At 41.2% G+C, this 18,349-nt stretch overlaps 1 protein-coding gene and 1 long non-coding RNA gene across 3 annotated transcripts in view; both read right to left on the reverse strand.

The window, feature by feature from the left end:
• LOC142669034 (gastrula zinc finger protein XlCGF66.1-like) overlaps positions 1-18,349 on the reverse strand; it is a 351,749-nt gene that overhangs the window by 50,058 nt on the left and 283,342 nt on the right. The window lies entirely within an intron of this gene.
• Positions 15,274-18,349, reverse strand: part of LOC142669036 (uncharacterized) — a 168,462-nt gene continuing 165,386 nt past the window's right edge. The window contains exon 6 of the long non-coding RNA XR_012851766.1: positions 15,274-15,846. This is a non-coding gene — a long non-coding RNA (uncharacterized LOC142669036). The remainder of the gene's footprint in view (positions 15,847-18,349) is intronic.

Here is an 18,349-nt window from a genome sequence, read left to right on the forward strand (position 1 = left end):
ATATACCCTGATGTACTCCTCACAGATTACATATACCCTGATGTACTCCTCACAGATTACATATACCCTGATATACGCCTCACAGTTTACATATATCCTGATGTACTACTCACAGATTACATATACCCTGATGTACTGCCCTTTTCCAAAATGGCCCTGAGTATTGTCAGTGAGTTCCGCGCAAGCGCGAACTGATGAAATACACTGTGACTCATATCCGAAATCGAGAGGATCTGACGCCATTCATATGGAATTTGTAAGGGTGAGTGGCCCTCTTCTAAAATGGCGATTTTCGCTACGAGTGGGCTATGCGCAGGCGCGATATGACGCGATGTGCGATGACTCACACCAACAGGTGATAGGATTACTTAACATTTAGATCTACGTAGTAGAGAGTGTAAAATGCCATCAGCCGATCCAGCGAGGGTAAGATGTTTTTAACTTAAATTTTATAACATTCACCTGTCTTTGGACATTGTTCACATGTTATCACACACATGTAGCCCATCTGATTGATTGGCCTTATTATAATAAACACACTGTTTATACTAAATATATTTAATAATTCACATTCATTTCCCCATGTATGTACTGCCATATTCATAGGGGATTCTACTGTTATAAACGTTATGCATATTTGATGTATCATGTTCTCACGATTTTATAATATATATGTAATTGGCTTTTGTGATTTTGTACTGCATATATATGTACTTTCAGTGTCACACTGTTATGCTTGAGAAAGGCTCGCACTGAGCTGAAACGTTGCACACACGTGGAATAAAAGGATCTTTATTTTTGAATATTTTGGAGTGCTGTCTCAATTTCTTCCTATCTTGACTGAGGGGTCACTCTTGGACTGTGGCCTGGGAGACGTGCACCCGTTCGAGAGAATTAAAGGCGTCCTGTGCTGCTGATATGCTTATATATACCCTGATGTACTCCTCACATATTACATATACCCTGATGTACTCCTCACAGCTTACATATACCCTGATGTACTCCTCATAGATTACATATACCCTGATGTACTCCTCACAGCTTACATATACCCTGATGTACTCCTCACAGATTACATATACCCTGATGTACTCCTCACATATTACATATACCCTGATGTACTCCTCACATATTACATATACCCTGATGTACTCCTCACATATTACATATACCCTGATGTACTCCTCACATCTTACATATACCCTGATGTACTCCTCACAGATTACATATACCCTGATGTACTCCTCACATATTACATATACCCTGATGTACTCCTCACAGATTACATATACCCTGATGTACTCCTCACATATTACATATACCCTGATGTACTCCTCACATATTACATATATCCTGATGTACTCCTCACATATTACATATACCCTGATGTACTCCTCACATCTTACATATACCCTGATGTACTCCTCACAGATTACATATACCCTGATGTACTCCTCACAGATTACATATACCCTGATGTACTCCTCACAGATTAGATATACCCTGATGTACTCCTCACATATTACATATATCCTGATGTACTCCTCACATATTACATATATCCTGATGTACTCCTCACATATTACATATATCCTGATGTACTCCTCACATATTACATATACCCTGATGTATTCCTCACAGATTACATATACCCTGATGTACTTCTCACATATTACATATACCCTGATGTACTCCTCACATCTTACATATATCCTGATGTACTCCTCACAGATTACATATACCCTGATGTACTCCGCACAGATTACATATACCCTGATGTACTCCTCACAGACTACATATACCCTGATGTACTCCTCACATATTACATATACCCTGATGTACTCCTCACATATTACATATACCCTGATGTACTCCTCACATATTACATAAACCCTGATGTACTCCTCACATATTACATATACCCTGATGTACTCCTCACATATTACATATACCCTGATGTACTCCTCACACTCCTCACATCTTACATATATCCTGATGTACTCCTCACAGTTTACATATACCCTGATGTACTCCTCACATATTACATATACCCTGATGTACTCCTCACATATTACATATATCCTGATGTACTCCTCACAGATTACATATACCCTGATGTACTCCTCCCATATTACATATACCCTGATGTACTCCTCACATATTACATATACCCTGATGTACTCACATATTACATATATTCTGATGTACTCCTCACATATTACATATACCCTGATGTACTCCTCACATATTACATATACCCTGATGTACTCCTCACACTCCTCACATCTTACATATATCCTGATGTACTCCTCACAGTTTACATATACCCTGATGTACTCCTCACATATTACATATACCCTGATGTACTCCTCACATATTACATATATCCTGATGTACTCCTCACAGATTACATATACCCTGATGTACTCCTCCCATATTACATATACCCTGATGTACTCCTCACATATTACATATACCCTGATGTACTCACATATTACATATATTCTGATGTACTCCTCACATATTACATATACCCTGATGTACTCCGCACATCTTACATATACCCTGATGTACTCCTCACATATTACATATACCCTGATGTACTCCTCACATATTACATATACCCTGATGTACTCCGCACAGATTACATATACCCTGATGTACTCCTCACAGACTACCTATACCCTGATGTACTCCTCACATATTACATATACCCGGATGTACTCCTCACATATTACATATACCCTGATGTACTCCTCACATATTACATATACCCTGATGTACTCCTCACATCTTACATATATCCTGATGTACTCCTCACAGTTTACATATACCCTGATGTACTCCTCACAGATTATATATACCCTGATATACTCCTCACATATTACATATACCCTGATGTACTCCTCACATATTACATATACCCTGATGTACTCCACACATATTACATATACCCTGATGTACTCCACACAGATTACATATACCCTGATGTACTCCTCACAGACTACATATACCCTGATGTACTCCTCACATATTACATATACCCTGATGTACTCCTCACATATTACATATACCCTGATGTACTCCTCACATATTACATATACCCTGATGTACTCCTCACATATTACATATACCCTGATGTACTCCTCACATATTACATATACCCTGATGTACTCCTCACATATTACATATACCCTGATGTACTCCTCACATATTACATATAGCCTGATGTACTCCTCACAGATTACATATACCCTGATGTACTCCTCCCATATTACATATACCCTGATGTACTCCTCACATATTACATATACCCTGATGTACTCCTCACATATTACATATATTCTGATGTACTCCTCACATATTACATATACCCTGATGTACTCCGCACATCTTACATATACCCTGATGTACTCCTCACATATTACATATACCCTGATGTACTCCTCACAGATTACATATACCCTGATGTACTCCTCACAGATTACATATATCCTGATGTACTCCTCACATATTACATATACCCTGATGTACTCCTCACATATTACATATAGCCTGATGTACTCCTCACATATTACATATACCCTGATGTACTCCTCACAGATTACATATACCGTGATGTACTCCTCACATATTACATATATCCTGATGTACTACTCACATATTACATATACCCTGATTTACTCCTCACATATTACATATACCCTGATGTACTCCTCACAGATTACATATACCCTGATGTACTCCTCACATATTACATATACCCTGATGTACTCCTCACAGATTACATATACCCTGATGTAGTCCTCACATATTACATATATCCTGATGTACTCCTCACATATTACATATACCCTGATGTACTCCTCACAGTTTACATATACCCTGATGTACTCCTCACATATTACATATATCCTGATGTACTCCTCACATATTACATATATCCTGATGTACTCCTCACAGATTACATATACCCTGATGTACTCCTCACATATTACATATACCCTGATGTACTCCTCACATATTACATATAGCCTGATGTACTCCTCACAGATTACATATACCCTGATGTACTCCTCCCATATTACATATACCCTGATGTACTCCTCACATATTACATATACCCTGATGTACTCCTCACATATTACATATATTCTGATGTACTCCTCACATATTACATATACCCTGATGTACTCCGCACATCTTACATATACCCTGATGTACTCCTCACATATTACATATACCCTGATGTACTCCTCACAGATTACATATACCCTGATGTACTCCTCACAGATTACATATATCCTGATGTACTCCTCACATATTACATATACCCTGATGTACTCCTCACATATTACATATAGCCTGATGTACTCCTCACATATTACATATACCCTGATGTACTCCTCACAGATTACATATACCGTGATGTACTCCTCACATATTACATATATCCTGATGTACTACTCACATATTACATATACCCTGATTTACTCCTCACATATTACATATACCCTGATGTACTCCTCACAGATTACATATACCCTGATGTACTCCTCACATATTACATATACCCTGATGTACTCCTCACAGATTACATATACCCTGATGTAGTCCTCACATATTACATATATCCTGATGTACTCCTCACATATTACATATACCCTGATGTACTCCTCACAGTTTACATATACCCTGATGTACTCCTCACATATTACATATATCCTGATGTACTCCTCACATATTACATATATCCTGATGTACTCCTCACAGATTACATATACCCTGATGTACTCCGCACAGATTACATATACCCTGAAGTACTCCTCACAGATTACATATACCCTGATGTACTCCTCACATATTACATATACCCTGATGTACTCCTCACAGATTACATATACCCTGATGTACTCCTCACAGATTACATATACCCTGATGTACTCCTCACAGATTACATATACCCTAATGTACTCCTCACAGATTACATATACCCTGATGTACTCCTCACAGATTACATATACCCTGATGTACTCCTCATAGATTACATATACCCTGATGTACTCCTCACATATTACATATACCCTGATGTACTCCTCACAGATTACATATACCCTGATGTACTCCTCACATATTACATATACCCTGATGTACTCCTCACAGATTACATATACCCTGATGTACTCCTCACATATTACATATATCCTGATGTACTCCTCACATATTACATATACCCTGATGTACTCCTCACATCTTACATATACCCTGATGTACTCCTCACAGATTACATATACCCTGATGTACTCCTCACAGATTACATATACCCTGATGTACTCCTCACAGATTACATATACCCTGATGTACTCCTCACATATTACATATATCCTGATGTACTCCTCACATATTACATATATCCTGATGTACTCCTCACATATTACATATATCCTGATGTACTCCTCACATATTACATATACCCTGATGTATTCCTCACAGATTACATATACCCTGATGTACTTCTCACATATTACATATACCCTGATGTACTCCTCACATCTTACATATATCCTGATGTACTCCTCACAGATTACATATACCCTGATGTACTCCTCACAGATTACATATACCCTGATGTACTCCTCACATATTACATATACCCTGATGTACTCCTCACATATTACATATACCCTGATGTACTCCGCACAGATTACATATACCCTGATGTACTCCTCACAGACTACATATACCCTGATGTACTCCTCACATATTACATATACCCTGATGTACTCCTCACATATTACATATACCCTGATGTACTCCTCACATATTACATATACCCTGATGTACTCCTCACATATTACATATACCCTGATGTACTCCTCACACTCCTCACATCTTACATATATCCTGATGTACTCCTCACAGTTTACATATACCCTGATGTACTCCTCACATATTACATATACCCTGATGTACTCCTCACATATTACATATATCCTGATGTACTCCTCACAGATTACATATACCCTGATGTACTCCTCCCATATTACATATACCCTGATGTACTCCTCACATATTACATATACCCTGATGTACTCCTCACATATTACATATATTCTGATGTACTCCTCACATATTACATATACCCTGATGTACTCCGCACATCTTACATATACCCTGATGTACTCCTCACATATTACATATACCCTGATGTACTCCTCACATATTACATATACCCTGATGTACTCCGCACAGATTACATATACCCTGATGTACTCCTCACAGACTACATATACCCTGATGTACTCCTCACATATTACATATACCCTGATGTACTCCTCACATATTACATATACCCTGATGTACTCCTCACATATTACATATACCCTGATGTATTCCTCACATATTACATATACCCTGATGTACTCCTCACATATTACATATACCCTGATGTACTCCTCACATCTTACATATATCCTGATGTACTCCTCACAGTTTACATATACCCTGATGTACTCCTCACAGATTATATATACCCTGATGTACTCCTCACATATTAACTATACCCTGATGTACTCCTCACATATTACATATACCCTGATGTACTCCGCACATATTACATATACCCTGATGTACTCCGCACAGATTACATATACCCTGATGTACTCCTCACAGACTACATATACCCTGATGTACTCCTCACATATTACATATACCCTGATGTACTCCTCACATATTACATATACCCTGATGTACTCCTCACATATTACATATACCCTGATGTACTCCTCACATATTACATATACCCTGATGTACTCCTCACATATTACATATACCCTGATGTACTCCTCACATATTACATATATCCTGATGTACTCCTCACAGATTACATATACCCTGATGTACTCCTCCCATATTACATATACCCTGATGTACTCCTCACATATTACATATACCCTGATGTACTCCTCACATATTACATATACCCTGATGTACTCCGCACATCTTACATATACCCTGATGTACTCCTCACATATTACATATACCCTGATGTACTCCTCACAGATTACATATATCCTGATGTACTCCTCACAGATTACATATATCCTGATGTACTCCTCACATATTACATATACCCTGATGTACTCCTCACATATTACATATAGCCTGTTGTACTCCTCACATATTACATATACCCTGATGTACTCCTCACAGATTACATATACCGTGATGTACTCCTCACATATTACATATATCCTGATGTACTACTCACATATTACATATACCCTGATTTACTCCTCACATATTACATATACCCTGATGTACTCCTCACAGATTACATATACCCTGATGTACTCCTCACAGATTACATATACCCTGATGTACTACTCACAGATTACATATACCCTGATGTAGTCCTCACATATTACATATATCCTGATGTACTCCTCACATATTACATATACCCTGATGTACTCCTCACAGTTTACATATACCCTGATGTACTCCTCACATATTACATATATCCTGATGTACTCCTCACATATTACATATATCCTGATGTACTCCTCACAGATTACATATACCCTGATGTACTCCGCACAGATTACATATACCCTGAAGTACTCCTCACAGATTACATATACCCTGATGTACTCCTCACATATTACATATACCCTGATGTACTCCTCACAGATTACATATACCCTGATGTACTCCTCACAGATTACATATACCCTGATGTACTCCTCACAGATTACATATACCCTAATGTACTCCTCACAGATTACATATACCCTGATGTACTCCTCACATATTACATATACCCTGATGTACTCCTCACAGATTACATATACCCTGATGTACTCCTCACAGATTACATATACCCTGATGTACTCCTCACATATTACATATACCCTGATGTACTTCTCACAGATTACACATACCCTGATGTACTCCTCACATATTACATATATCCTGATGTACTCCTCACATATTACATATATCCTGATGTACTCCTCACAGATTACATATACCCTGATGTATTCCTCACATATTACATATACCCTGATGTACTCCTCACAGATTACATAAACCCTGATGTACTCCTCACATATTACATATACCCTGATGTACTCCTCACATATTACATATACCCTGATGTACTCCTCACATATTACATATATCCTGATGTACTCGTCACATATTACACATACCCTGATGTACTCCTCACATATTACATATATCCTGATGTACTCCTCACATATTACATATATCCTGATGTACTCCTCACAGATTACATATACCCTGATGTATTCCTCACATATTACATATACCCTGATGTACTCCTCACAGATTACATAAACCCTGATGTACTCCTCACATATTACATATACCCTGATGTACTCCTCACATATTACATATACCCTGATGTACTCCTCACATATTACATATACCCTGATGTACTCCTCACAGATTACATATACCCTGATGTACTCCTCACATATTACATATACCCTGATGTACTCCTCACAGATTACATATATCCTGATGTACTCCTCACATATTACATATACCCTGATGTACTCCTCACATATTACATATACCCTGATGTACTCCTCACAGATTACATATACCCTGATGTACTCCTCACATATTACATATATCCTGATGTACTCCTCACATATTACATATATCCTGATGTACTCCTCACAGATTACATATACCCTGATGTACTCCTCACATATTACATATACCCTGATGTACTCCTCACATATTACATATATCCTGATGTACTCCTCACAGATTACATATACCCTGATGTACTCCTCACAGATTACATATATCCTGATGTACTCCGTACAGATTACATATACCCTGATGTACTCCTCACAGATTACATATACCCTGATGTACTCCTCACATATTACATATACCCTGATGTACTGCTCACATATTACATATACCCTGATGTACTCCTCACATATTACATATATCCTGATGTACTCCTCACAGATTACATATACCCTGATGTACTCCTCACATATTACATATACCCTGATGTACTCCTCACATATTACATATATCCTGATGTACTCCTCACAGATTACATATACCCTGATGTACTCCTCACAGATTACATATATCCTGATGTACTACTCACAGATTACATATACCCTGATGTACTCCTCACATATTACATATACCCTGATGTACTCCTTGTTATCGTTTCTTTCTTTTTGAATATAAAGAAATTTTGAGCTAAAACAACTTTTTATTTCCACTGCTCAATTCTAATACAATCGATGTAACACCTGTGGAGTCAAAATGCTCACTGCAGCCCTAAATGCTCACCCTGAGGGGTGTAGAATCCAAAATGGGGTCATTTGGGGAGGGTCTCCATACCTCCCAACAGTCCCAGATTCCAGGTGGTATCCCGATCGGCCGCTGGCATGTCCCGGTGTCAACTGCATCTGCGTTCTCAGGACACAGATCAGGGCCACCGTACACACATGGTCGAACCGGGCAAATGCCGGGGCCCCCTGCTCTTATAGGAGGGTCCACTCAGCTGACGGGTGCTTTATGCTGCCCAGCTCAATTTCACTTTGCACAAACTGGGGGTCTTCCATATTTGTTCTCCCGTTTCTGCCGCCGCGTGAGTTGCTCCGCAAAGAGTCCAATAAGTCACATGGCACACTAGGGCCACATATGTCATATCAATAAAAACTGCAGAATCGGGGTAATAAATATTGAGCTGTGATTCTCTGTTATTATTACACCACTGACCTGTCTACAGATCTGCAGAACATTGCTCTGTCCTCTACTGACAGATACAGAGTGATATATTCTGCAGATTATTACACCACTGACCTCTCTACAGATCTGCAGAACATTGCTCTGTCCTCTCCACCTCCTGACAGATACATAGTATTCTGCAGATTATTACACCACTGACCTCTCTACAGATCTGCAGAACATTGCTCCTGTATCACATGACAGATACAGAGTGATATATTCTGCAGATTATTACACCACTGACCTCTCTACAGATCTGCAGAACATTGCTCTGTCCTCTCCACCTCCTGACAGATACATAGTGATATATTCTGCAGAGTATTACACCACTGACCTCTCTACAGATCTGCAGAACATTGCTCCTGTATCACATGACAGATATATGGTGATATATTCTGCAGATTATTACACCACTGACCTGTCTACAGATCTGCAGAACATTGCTCTGTCCTCTACTGACAGATACAGAGTGATATATTCTGCAGAGTATTACACCACTGACCTGTCTACAAATCTGCAGAACATTGCTCTGTCCTCTACTGACAGATACAGAGTGATATATTCTGCAGATTATTACACCACTGACCGCTCTACAGATCTGCAGAACATTGCTCTGTCCTCTACTGACAGATAGAGTGATATATTCTGCAGATTATTACACCACTGACCTCTCTACAGATCTGCAGAACATTGCTCTGTCCTCTACTGACAGATACAGAGTGATATATTCTGCAGATTATTACACCACTGACCTCTCTAGAGATCTGCAGAACATTGCTCTGTCCTCTACTGACAGATACATAGTGATATATTCTGCAGATTATTACACCACTGACCTCTCTACAGATCTGCAGAACATTGCTCTGTCCTCTACTGACAGATACAGAGTGATATATTCTGCAGATTATTACACCACTGACCTCTCTACAGATCTGCAGAACATTGCTCTGTCCTCTACTGACAGATACAGAGTGATATATTCTGCAGATTATTACACCACTGACCTCTCTAGATATCTGCAGAACATTGCTCTGTCCTCTCCACCTCCTGACAGATACAGAGTGATATATTCTGCAGATTATTGCACCACTGACCTCTCTACAGATCTGCAGAACATTGCTCTGTCCTCTCCACCTCCTGACAGATACATAGTGATATATTCTGCAGAGTATTACACCTATAACCTTCGGACCCCCATAGAACACAGGTTCCCTGGATAAATTCCCCAATCTAGAAATGAAAACACTAAAAATGGTAAAAATAAATCTGTTTATTATAGAATCTGGTAGAATTTCTGTGCGGTTTTCTGTGGCTCCGGCCCTTTAACATGCGATGATCGGTGAGATGAAGAGGGGGAGGGTCCTTCTTCACCCGTGGATATGGCCGCCAGTCCACCCTTACACAGCTCGATCCTGGATCAGAAGAAACCGAAAACGTTTTTCATATTTTTCAAAGTCGGATCCTAGAAAAGGAAAAAATACAAATAAGCAAAAAAATTCAGAAAACCTTCACCACAAGGAGAAGATGAAGACGAGCGGAAGACGTCAGACTTACCGGATCTCGCGTCTGCTCATCACTGGAGGAGTCTTCATGGGAATTTCAGATGGTTTAGGTGGTAAAGGCCACGATGTTGGGGTGACAACTGCAAAACAAATCAGAAATTCAGTGTCCAGGCGGCTGTAGAAGAGTCGTGAGGTGAGAAGATCATCAGTGGACGGCACTTACCTCACCTAAAGATGGTAAATGGGCCCCGAGCGGCAGATGGAAATAAGGTGGCTGCTATCTCTCCCGGGGGTTGGGGGCCCTGATGGTAAATGGGCCCCAAGTGGCAGATGTTACTAAAATGGCCACTTTCTCTTTCGGGGGTTGGAGGCCCTGATGTTAACCGTAGCCCCCGAAAGGTCGTCCATCTCCACATCAGGAGCTGGAAATTGGCGTCCGCCAACCTCCATCTTCCCATCCTCCATCTCCACGTCCTCTGGAAACTGGCGTCCGCCAACCTCCATCTTCCCGTCCTCCTCCTCCATCTCCACGTCCTCTGGAAACTGGCGTCCGCCAACCTCCATCTTCTCATCCTCCTCCTCCATCTCCACGTCCTCCGGAAATTGGCGTCCGCCAACTTCCATCTTCTCTACAACACTCATCATTGGAAACATCACCATCCTCCTCTTCTTCATATGAGACACGTCCATGATGAGAGCCAGCAAGAGAAACTGACACCGCGGTCAATGTGTGACCCCAATTTATAAACTTGATGATGTCACAACCTGAGGGCCATTATGTGCAAACGGAACACATGCAGATCACAGGCCCCGCCCTTCACATGACATCACGCTCAGATTCTCTAGAGGACGTCACGCTCAGAGAAATAGAATCTGCCCACATTCTAGATGACATCACAAGAAGCGTATCCCAGTGAACCGTTACAACAGAGCGGCCATTTATAACGTAATATGGTAGAAGAATACAGACAGTCGGGGGTTTTAAATAAAACATTGTTACACCGTTCACTGTGTGAGTCAAATAATGCTATGTTGTAATAGTTCTGGACTTTTACCGATGCAGCGATACCAATTTTATTATTGTTTTTTTATTTTTACATTGTGCTTGGGGAAAAATGGGAAATGTTTTTTTTTAACTTTTTTTTTTTTTTTTTTACACACATTTTATTAGTTCCCCTAGGGGACTTGAACCAGTGATCATTAGATCGCTGGTACAATACACTGCAATACATGGATGAGTTACGGAAACAGCGTAACTCGCTGAGCTACGCTGTTTCCGGAACTCCCATAGTAGTGAATGTCAGTTATAGAAGCAGCGTAGCGTGCTACTCTGTAGCCGTAACTACTATTCAGTTCTATGGGAGTTGCGGAAACTGCGTAGCTCAGAGAGTTACGCTGTTTGCGTAACTCGAACATGTAACCAGGAAGTGAAGTGGCCGGAAGACCGCGGAGCCGGGTAAGATGGAATGGGGCTTAGGGGGCCCCGTTCTAGAGATATTACACCTGTGGATATGTCATAAATGTCCTTCGTAGGAAAACCAATATAAATGCCGCGGTCGCTATTGACCGCAGTATTTAACTAAACAGCGCCATCTCTGTTCCTAGCCGGTAGGGCAGCGTGTCAGAAGCTGACACCTGCAGTGTATGGAGCAGGCTCAGCGCGTGAGCCCGCTCCATACATCATCCCCTCCCCGCCTGATGATGTGCTGGCACATCACGGGTCGGGAAGGGGTTAAGTAAGGAGCGGTCAGGGGGCCCGGCACTGCCGACTAGAACACGCAGGGACTTGTTAGCAAGATTTATTCTTGCTAAAAACTGCGCCTTATAGTCCGAAAAATACGGTATATATATATATATTGATTGTAGATTTTGTCAATTGTATTTTCGGTACATAATTAACCCTGTCATGACCAGGGGTCATTGATGCCCCTGTGTCCAGGTCAAATTTTCCATTTCTGATTTGCACTTCTTTAGACGATAATAACTTTGCAACCGCTTTGAATATCACAACTATTTTAACTTTGATTTTTACAAGACTTATGAGGCTTTCATTTTCTAGATTAGTTTAATTAATTCCATGTTTTACAATTTTATTATGAGCAGAAAAATCACAAAAAAAATTGAAAAATAAACAATTTTGTAATTTTTTAAAATATATTTATCCATGTTATTTCTGTGTGTGCGTGTGCGTTATATATATATAAATATATAGACATATATATATACACATACATACACATACATACATATATACACATACATATATACACATACATACATATATACACATACATACATATATACACATACATACACATACATATATACACATACACACACATACATATATACACATACATACATACATATATACACACACATACACACATACATATATACACATACATACACACATACATATATACACATACATACATACATACACATAAATATATATACATATATACACACACATACATACATATATACACACATACATATACACACACTGTTGCAGCTCTTTAAAGGGAAGGTGTCACAAATTTTATTTTTTATATACTATTGCTTTTAGTAGGTCATTAAAATAAATTGTAATTAATTTGTGTTTTTCTGTTGCACTTTTTATTTTTTTCTGTCTTTTTCTTCTCTATGGGGACTGCCATTTTTTTTGTCATCTCTGTATGTGTTGATTAACGACACATACAGAGATGGAATACGGCAGCTACAGTGCATAGGAGTCAATGAACGGCTCCTGTCCATTGCCTCTGCTATCTGGCTCTGTACTGCGCAGACGCAGGTCATAGTCACACAGCAGAGCAGCTGTTTGCAGGGAGAGAGCAGGCGCCATCATGAAGACCAGCTGCACTGCAGGTAAGATGCGTCTCTGTCTGTCCCTCTCTCTCTCACAGACCCCCGCTCTCGTGACCCTCGACGTCCCCCCCCAGCTTGCCCCGCCCCCCCTACAGACCCCCCCACCTGACGGGCCCCCCTGTAGTCGTGCAGGAGACTCTGTATAAAGGACACATGATGTAACTGTCCTGGGAAAGCTGGGTGATAAACAATATGCCCACTGTTAGTGTGGTACCCAGCTTTCCCAGACCCCTGAACAATAAATCTCTCTTGTTGTGCTGAGACTGAGAGGTTCATTAGTCACATTCCCAAACAGTCTCAGCACAACTAGAGAGATTTACCGTTCAGGGGTCTGGGAAAGCTGGGTGACCACCATTACCCCTCCTACTGGAGTGTGTTTGGGGATGTGACTAATGAACCTCTCACACTCCAGTAGGAGGGGTAATGTTGGTCTCCCAGCTTTCACAGACTCCTGAACGATAAATCCCCCTTGTAGTGCTGAGACTGAGAGGTTCATTAGTCACATTCCCAAACAGTCTCAGCAAAACGAGAGAGATTTACCGTTCAGGGGTCTGGGAAAGCTGGGTGACCACCATTACCTCTCCTACTGGAGTGTGAGAGGTTCATTAGTCACATCCCCAAACACACTCCAGTAGGAGGGAGCAATGGTGGTCACCCAGCTTTCCCAGCAGATATAACCAGCAAAGGGCTGGATGGACGGGCTGAGGGTGCACAGGGTTTTTGATGATCCCCCTCTGTCATGTGATCGAACCTAGGTTACCGGTTCAACAGACGGGGTTCATGTGACTATAACTCTGTCCATAACAAGAGACAGTGCACTCAGGACAAGCCCTGCCCTCATTGTGATTGTGTGTGTGTGTGTGTGTGTGTGTGTGTAGCAGAGCGGAGTGTGCACGGGCGCCGCTGATACTTCATAGCCGCTTATCAGCTGTTTTGAAGAATCAGCGGCGAGCACCCCCCCCCACACACACACACACGCACACACACACGCACACACACAAACACAAATCCCCCCAAACACGCAAAATCAAGTGTAATTAAGCGTTTTTTTATGAGGTTTTTGGCACGTAAAATGTGCAAAAAAAACGTCTGAAATACACGGCGTGGGAACCGATCAACTGAAAAGTCATTCACTTCACTTTCATCGTTCTAAGGGTATGTTCACACACAATGTTTTCAGCTGAAAAATCGGAAGCAGAACCAGTGGCGGATTAAGTAGACAATAGGCCCTGGGATGTTATCCAAACTTGGGCCCCCATTCTCCACCGACCGCCCTGTAACTATTGTTAACACTTCCTTTTTTTCCCAGACATTAACAAATGGGTGTTACTACTCCCCTTGTCAAAAAACTGTGTCCCCACATACTGACAGTCTCCAACCATTGCTGACAGTATCGCACCGTGTATGGACACATTCTCCTGACAAGGGGAATAGTAACACTTATTTGTCTATCAGTCCTGAACTGCACAAAGACTTTGTGAAATACAAGGATTTCCCATAATAAACATGTCAGTAGAGATGACAGATTATCTAGTGACTCACAGGTGACGACGTAGATTTTTTCCTCTTTTCTTCTCCATCCGGTCCAGACTTCATGACGACTTTTCCCGGCCATGACCCATTTCTGCAGAATTTGCCACTCAGATGTCTTTGGCTCCTCACTTTTCCAACATTTCCACACCTATAAACAAAGATAATATTATCATGGTGCCACACACTGTGCCCCTAAATATAATAGCACCAAACACTGCGACCCTGAATAAAATAGTACAAACACTGAGCCCCTAAATATTATAGCACCATAGACTGTGCCCCTGAATATAATTGTGTCAAACACTGTAGATAGCACCACACACAGCCCCCTGTAAATAGCGCTACACAGTCCTCCCCCTCTGTAAATAGAGACACGTAGCCCTCCCCCTCTTGTATATAGTGCTACACAGCAATCCCCCTTAGATATAGTGATACACAGCACTCCTTTCTATATAGTGCTATACAACAATCCCCCCTTGTATATTGTGCTACACAGCGTCTTCCCCCTTGGACCTGCAGCTCTTATAATTGCTCAGTATAATGTCCCCCATAGCTGCCCCCACAGTATATTGCCAACCATAGCTGCCCCCACAGTATAATGCCCTTCACAGCTGCCTCTACACAGTATAATTTTCCCCTTAGCTGACCCTACACAGTATAATGCCTCCATAGCTGCGACACAGTATAATGTCCCCATAGCTGCGACACAGTATAATGCCCCCATAGCTGATACACAATATAATGCCTCCATAGCTGCTATACAGTATAATGCCTCCATAGCTGCTACACAGTATAATGCCTCCATAGCTGCTACACAGTATAATGCACCCATAGCTGCTACACAGTATAATGCCCCCATAGCTGCTACACAGTATAATGCCTCCATAGCTGTGACACAGTATAATGCCTCCATAGCTGCTACACAGTATAATGCCCCCATAGCTGCTACACAGTATAATGCCCCCATAGCTGCTACACAATATAATGCCTCCATAGCTGCTACACAGTATAATGCCTCCATAGCTGTGACACCGTATAATGCCCCCATAGCTGCTACACAATATAATGCCCCCATAGCTGCTACACAGTATAATGCCTCCATAGCTGCTACACAGTATAATGCCTCCATAGCTGCGACACAGTATAATGCCTCCATAGCTGCTACACAGTATAATGCCTCCATAGCTGTGACACAGTATAATGTCTCCATAGCTGTGACACAGTATAATGCCTCCATAGCTGCTACACAGTATAATGCCTCCATAGCTGTGACACAGTATAATGCCCCCATAGCTGCTACACAGTATAATGCCTCCATAGCTGTGACACAGTATAATGCCCCCATAGCTGCTCTACAGTATAATGCCCCATAGCTGTGACACAGTATAATGCCTCCATAGCTGCTACACAGTATAATGTCTCCATAGCTGTGACACAGTATAATGCCCCCATAGCTGTGACACAGTATAATGCCTCCATAGCTGCTACACAGTATAATGACTCCATAGCTGCTACACAGTATAATGCCCCCATAGCTGCTACACAGTATAATGCCCCCATAGCTGCTACACAGTATAATGCCTCCATAGCTGCTACACAGTATAATGCCTCCATAGCTGCTACACAGTATAATGCCCCCATAGCTGCTACACAGTATAATGCCTCCATAGCTGCGACACAGTATAATGCCTCCATAGCTGTGACACAGTATAATGCCTCCATAGCTGCTACACAGTATAATGTCTCCATAGCTGTGACACAGTATAATGCCTCCATAGCTGCTACACAGTATAATGCCCCCATAGCTGCTACACAGTATAATGCCCCATAGCTGCGACACAGTATAATGCCCCCATAGCTGCTACACAGTATAATGCCCCCATAGCTGCTACACAGTATAATGCCTCCATAGCTGTGACACAGTATAATGCCTCCATAGCTGCTACACAGTATAATGCCTCCATAGCTGTGACACAGTATAATGCCCCCATAGCTGTGACACAGTATAATGCCTCCATAGCTGCTATACAGTATAATGCCCCATAGCTGTGACACAGTATAATGCCTCCATAGCTGCTACACAGTATAATGACTCCATAGCTGTGACACAGTATAATGCCTCCATAGCTGCTACACAGTATAATGCCCCCATAGCTGTGACACAGTATAATGCCCCCATAGCTGCTACACAGTATAATGCCTCCATAGCTGCTACACAGTATAATGCCTCCATAGCTGCTACACAGTATAATGCCCCCATAGCTGTGACACAGTATAATGCCTCCATAGCTGTGACACAGTATAATGCCTCCATAGCTGCTACATAGTATAATGCCTCCATAGCTGCTACACAGTATAATGCCCCCATAGCTGCTACACAGTATAATGCCCCCATAGCTGTGACACAGTATAATGCCCCCATAGCTGCTACACAGTATAATGCCTCCATAGCTGTGACACAGTATAATGCCTCCATAGCTGTGACACAGTATAATGCCCCCATAGCTGTGACACAGTATAATGCCTCCATAGCTGTGACACAGTATAATGCCCCCATAGCTGCTACACAGTATAATGCCTCCATAGCTGCTACACAGTATAATGCCCCCATAGCTGCTACACAGTATAATGCCCCCATAGCTGTGACACAG

The sequence above is a fragment of the Rhinoderma darwinii genome (genome assembly GCF_050947455.1).
Source record: "Rhinoderma darwinii isolate aRhiDar2 chromosome 1 unlocalized genomic scaffold, aRhiDar2.hap1 SUPER_1_unloc_12, whole genome shotgun sequence".
Classification (NCBI taxonomy): domain Eukaryota; kingdom Metazoa; phylum Chordata; class Amphibia; order Anura; family Rhinodermatidae; genus Rhinoderma; species Rhinoderma darwinii.